The sequence below is a fragment of the Dendrobates tinctorius genome, unplaced genomic scaffold (genome assembly GCF_039654945.1).
Source record: "Dendrobates tinctorius isolate UK_male_01 unplaced genomic scaffold, ASM3965494v1 ptg000161l, whole genome shotgun sequence".
NCBI classification, from domain to species: domain Eukaryota; kingdom Metazoa; phylum Chordata; class Amphibia; order Anura; family Dendrobatidae; genus Dendrobates; species Dendrobates tinctorius.
In genome coordinates, this window is record NW_027361828.1 from 3,630,119 (window position 1) to 3,636,118 (window position 6,000).

Sequence of the window (6,000 nt, forward strand, 5' to 3'; positions counted from 1 at the left end):
GTGTGCCGTTGCACAGCCTGGGGACTGTTCTATGTCCCCTTGGGGTAAAATATCCCTACTCCTGACACGGTGGGGATGCATGGGGGGTGCTTTCCTCAAAGGAAGGGGGAGTGCCAATGTTTATGCTTTGCTTAAAAGTGTTGAGAGTGAAGAAAGTTTAAAATGTTATGCATAATAAAAGTAGTATGGTTGAAACTATGTATAGTTAAGTGTAAAATGTTGACAATAAGAGAATGTTCAACAGGTCCCGGCAACTGGAGTAAGAAAAATGCCAACCATGACTAATTTGAACTGAAGGTACAAGGAAGTATATGGAATTGAAACAGACAGTGGTCTGTGGACATAGATCAGGTCCTGAGTAACAGAATACCCCAAACTGAAAGAGGAAAGCATGTGGTGATCTGGTAGGCCAGAGCCTCGGTCGCTGTGCTTCAAAAATTGAAAATGGCCCTGAAAGTAAGAAAAGTGGGAGGGAGACCATCCGTTGAGAAATCCGGATGGTCTTGTCCCAATGAATGGCAAATTGTCTTAGAGGCGTACGTGCCAGCGGGTAGCCATAAGCTACTCGGAGCCTAATGGCTCCCAGTCCCGTTTGGCTCCCCGTGTATCATGGACTTTGCTTAACAATCAGCCAGACAACAGAAGGTGGGGAAGCTTCAGAAGGCAAAAGAAAGGGGACGGGATTGTAGAGGATGACAATGGTAAAAGGAAGGGAGTATGTAGGGAAGTGGACTGACCTGCAGTAAGACAGTGAATGCAGAATGTGCAGTAAAGGTATTTGACATGGACTGCTGTATATGTAGGTGGGAAGACAGCTAGAGACAGTGGAAGATGGGAAAGTACTGGATTTGGCCACTAGTGGGAGACCAAGAACAGCAGAAAAAGGTGACGGTGTAGTACTTTCACCTTCTTCCCTTTTCTCTACAGTGACGTCCCTCGCGGTTCTTTCACTGTGCCTTATCCATGCACGTTCACTCATCACTAGTGGAAGCCCATCTCAGTATTTTGGGTCAGAGAGGAGAGATCAGGGTAGGACTCACAGTGAGGATTGGACAGCAGGAGCAGGAAGTTCTTGTCTGTCCTGTATGTGCCCTGTCCTCTTTCACAGAGATTTCTGCAGCTTCTTGCCAGCTGATGTTATCTTTTGTACTGGGAGAGTGAAAGTCACGTAGGATCTGTCAAGTAAGGAGACTGTGTGCCCGAATTTACCTCACAGAAAGTGTGTGTGTATGTGAAGGAGGGCACAGGGTCGGTTTGCTCTGGACCAGAACTGAGTTCTGGTTGCCATGAAACCCGTATTCTACACAGTAGTCGGTCATGAGAGTGTGGCGTGGTGGAATTTGTTCCTTACTTATTGTTTCTTCAGGAGTCCTTTGTAGCCTCAGACAAGACAGGAGACCTTGGGTCCGGGTTAGCAGGTTCAACTTTACTATGCCATTCGGTTACACACAGCGATAGCAACAGAATAAGACACAATCCCATTTTAGTGATGTTTGCTTTATTTTCTGGCCAGTCTTCGTCTCTTTTCTGCCTGACTAGTCCCTAGCCCAACTGTCCTAGCCGGCCTTAGAGACTCTCCTCCAGGCATAACACCTTCATTGAGGATCACCATGCTTTCCTTTCTGTGTGACCCGGCTAACATCTTCCTCATAGGGTGGACAGGGATATAGTTCTTAATGCCTCTTCCGGACCTCAAGCCCAAGACTGTCCAGGTGTCCAGATGAAACTTAGAATGTGTCCTCGTGCTGTGGGGAAACCTGGACTGACAGCACCCGTTCACCTCTGCTGCACTGCTACTTCTTGCTCCTGCTAGCGCTGTCTTGTTCAGCTTTACTTTCCACTCCACTCTCCTTCACTGAGTAGACTCCTCTCTGAATGTGCACTTTACTGGCCATAGGAAAATAATAAAAACTCTTTTTATCACACATAAATATTCACACATCAACATCAGTACATCAAACTACAAATAATAAGCCCACATACTAGTATATATACCCCTTACTGGTATATGTCCCTCATCCTAGGCCCCATCCTGGCATATATATCCCCCATCCTGGTATATAGCCCCATCCTGGTATATTTATCCCCTATCCCAGTATATGTTCCCCATTTGGCTCCTGTTCTTTAACATATAGAAAAAAGCATTATACTCACCTTCCCTCTGCTCCCCCACTGCATAACGTACTCTTCTGAAGATGGTAACTGATTTCTGCATGCAAGCGATGGGAGCGCATGACGCACTGCCATGTGTACCCAGTCACGTGCACGCCGACATCACACTAGACCTCAAGAAACTTGGATTGTGTCTCTCCACTCTTCCTCCAGACTCTGGGACCTTGATTTCCAAGGTCTAGTTTGAAGTATCCACAATCAGTGTTGGTTTGGGGAGCCATGTCATCTGCTGGTGTAGGTGCACTGTGTTTTATCAAGACCAAAGTCAGCGCGGCCGTCTACCAGGAAATTTTAGAGCACTTCCCTCTGCTGACAAGCTTACTGGAGATGGAAATTTCATTCTCCAGCAGGACTTGGCACCTGTCCACGCTGCCAAAAGTACCAATACCTGGTTTAAAAACAACAGTAGCACTGTGCTTGATTGGCCAGTAAACTCACCTGACCTTAACACCATAGAGAATCTATGGGGTATTGTCAAGAGGAAGATGAGAGACACCAGATCCAACAATGCAGACGAGCTGAAGGCTGCTAACAAAGCAACATGGGCTTCCATAGCAAATCAGGAGTGCCACAGGCTGATTGCCTCCATGCCACACCACATTGATGCAGCGAGTGATGCAAAAAAAACGAACAAAAAGTGCAATAACGCGCGATCAAAAAGACGGATATAAATTACCATGGTACCACTGAAAATGTCATCTTGTCCCGCAAAAAATGAGCCACCACACAGTGTCATCAGCAAAAAAATAAAAAAGTTATAGCTCGCAGAATAAAGCGAAGCAAAAATAATTATTTTTTATATAAAATTGTTTTCATTGCATAAAAGCACCAAAACATAAAAAATACATAATTGAGGTATCGCTGTAATCATACTGACCCGAAGAATAAAACCGCTTTATCAATTTTACAGCACACAGAATGGTGTAGACGCACCCTCCAAAAGAAATTCATGAAATGCTGGTTTTTGTTCATTGTGCGTCCCAAAAATCGGAATAAAAAGCGATCAAAAAATGTCACATACCCGAAAATGATACCAATAAAACCGTCAACTCGTCCCGCAAAAAATAAGACCTCACATGACTCGGTTGGTCAAAATATGGAAAAATTATAGCTCTCAAAATGTGGTGATGCAATAACTATTTTTACAATAAAAAGCGTCTTTTAGCATGCGACAGCTGCCAAACATAAAAACCGCAATAAATAGTAAATCACACCCCCCGTTATCACCCCCTTAGCTAGGGAAAAATAACAAAATTAAAAAAATGTATTTATTTCCATTTTCCCATTAGGATTAGGGTTAGGGCTAGGGCTAGCGTTAGGGCTAGAGTTAGGGCTGATATTAGAGTTAGGGGTGTGTTGGGGATAGGGATGGAGTTAGAATTGGGGCGTTTCCACTGTTTAGACACATCAGAGGGTCTCCAAATGCAACATGGCATCTAATCTAAATTCAAGCCAATTCTGCGTTGGAAAAGTCAAACGGTGCTCCTTCCCTTCCAAGTTCTACCATGTGCCCAAACAGTCTACTAAGGACAAATTGCACAACAACTTTTGGAGTCCAATTTCTTGCTACCCTTGGGAAAATAAAAAATTGGGCGCAAAAATATCATTTTTGTGGAAAAAGAAATATGATTTTTTTATTTTTATGGCTCTACGTTATAAACTTCTGTGAAGCACTTGGGGGTTCAAAGTGCTCACCACACATCTAGATAAGTTCCTTGGGGGGTCTAGTTTCCAAAATGGGGTCACTTGTGGAAGGTTTCCACAGATTAGGCACATCAGGGGCACTCCAAAGGCAACATGACACCTGCAGACCATTCCATCAAAGCATGAATTTATGTAAGGAATATTTATAGACATAATATTTCTGTATATTGTATATTGGACCTAAAGGGTCTGGAAAAGAAACATAAAAGAATCAACAAAAATGGTACTGGGGGAAATTAATGCATGAATAAGGAGCAAATAGTCTTCTTATTCTGACAAAGCAATCTGTCTGAAAAGCAGATTTGAATTAAATAATGAACCATACATAATCTGTTTACTTTGTCATGGTTTGCTTACTTTGCCTTTTATTTTGATATAGTATGTATTAAGTACTTAGAAATAATTTAGAATGGGCTTCAATAACTGTATAATTCAAGTAGGTCAAACACTTTGCAATAGCAATGTAAAGAGTGGAATCACACATGCGTTTTTTCTTCCGCTTTATCATGCAACGTTTTGAGCAAGAGGTGGATCTAAAAGAAAGGAAAGTACTAAGAAAATACTGATACTTTTCTTCTTTACAGTTAGGTCCATATATATTTGGTCAGAGACAACATTTTTCTAATTTTGGTTCTAGACATTACCACAATGAATTTTAAACAAAACAATTCAGATGCAGTTGAAGTTCAGACTTTCAGCTTTCATTTCAGGGTATCCACATTAAAACTGGATGAAGGGTTTAGGAGTTTCGGCTCCTTAACATGTGCCACCCTGTTTTTAAAGGGACCAAAAGTAATTGGACAGATTAAATAATTGTAAATAAAATGTTCATTTCTAGTACTTGGTTGAAAACCCTTTGTTGGCAATGACTGCCTGAAGTATTGAACTCATGGACATCACCAGACGCTGTGTTTCCTCCTTCTTGATGCTCTGCCCTGCCTTCACTGCGGTGGTTTTCAGTTGCTGTTTGTTTGTGGGCCTTTCTGTCTGAAGTTTAGTCTTTAATAGAGTTGAGCGATACCGTCCGATACTTCAAAGTATCGTATCGGATGGTATCGGCCGATCTTTAAAAAAAGTATCGGTATCGCCGATTCCGATACCGGAAGTCCCATTCAAGTCTATGGGACTTCCGGTATCGGAATAAGAAAAACCCTTTCCTGCCCTTGTACAGCCTCTCTGGGGTCTGTACGGGCCTTTCGGGGGGCTGTGCCGGCCTGCCAGGGGGTCTGTGCAGGCTCCGGTGGTCTGTGCCGGCCTGCCGGTGGTCTGTGCAGGCTCCGGGGGGCTGTGCCGGCCTGCCGGGGGGCTGTGCCGGCCTGCCGGGGGGCTGTGCAGGCTCCGGGGGGCTGTGCCGGCCTGCCGGGGGGCTGTGCCGGCCTGCCGGGGGGCTGTGCCGGCCTGCCGGTGGTCTGTGCAGGCATCGTCCGATGGGACTACAAGTCCCATCGGGCGATGCCTGCTACCATGACAGTGATTGACACATTAGCCAATGATGGGACAGTAGTAGTCCCATCATCCGGCTAATGTGTTAAATGTAAAAAAAAAAAAAAAAAAAAAAAATTACATGCTACATACATACTACATGCATGCTACATACATACTACATGCTACATACATACTACATATATACTACATGCATGCTACATACATACTACATGCTACATACATACTACATATATACTACATGCATGCTACATACTACATGCTACATACATACTACATATATACTACATGCATGCTACATACATACTACATGCTACATACATACCACATACATACTACATATATACTACATGCATGCTACATACATACTACATACATACTACATGCATGCTACATACATACTACATGCTACATACATACCACATACATGCTACATATATACTACATGCATGCTACATACATACTACATATATACTACATGCATGCTACATACATACTGCATGCTACATGCATGCTACATACATACTACATACATACTACATGCTACATACATACCACATATATACTACATACATACAATACATTCATACAATACATACATAGACATACAGTACATATAACATAGAGTAACATACTTACCAATACTTGTCACATTGTTCCCCGAAGCCATTGTCGTCTACG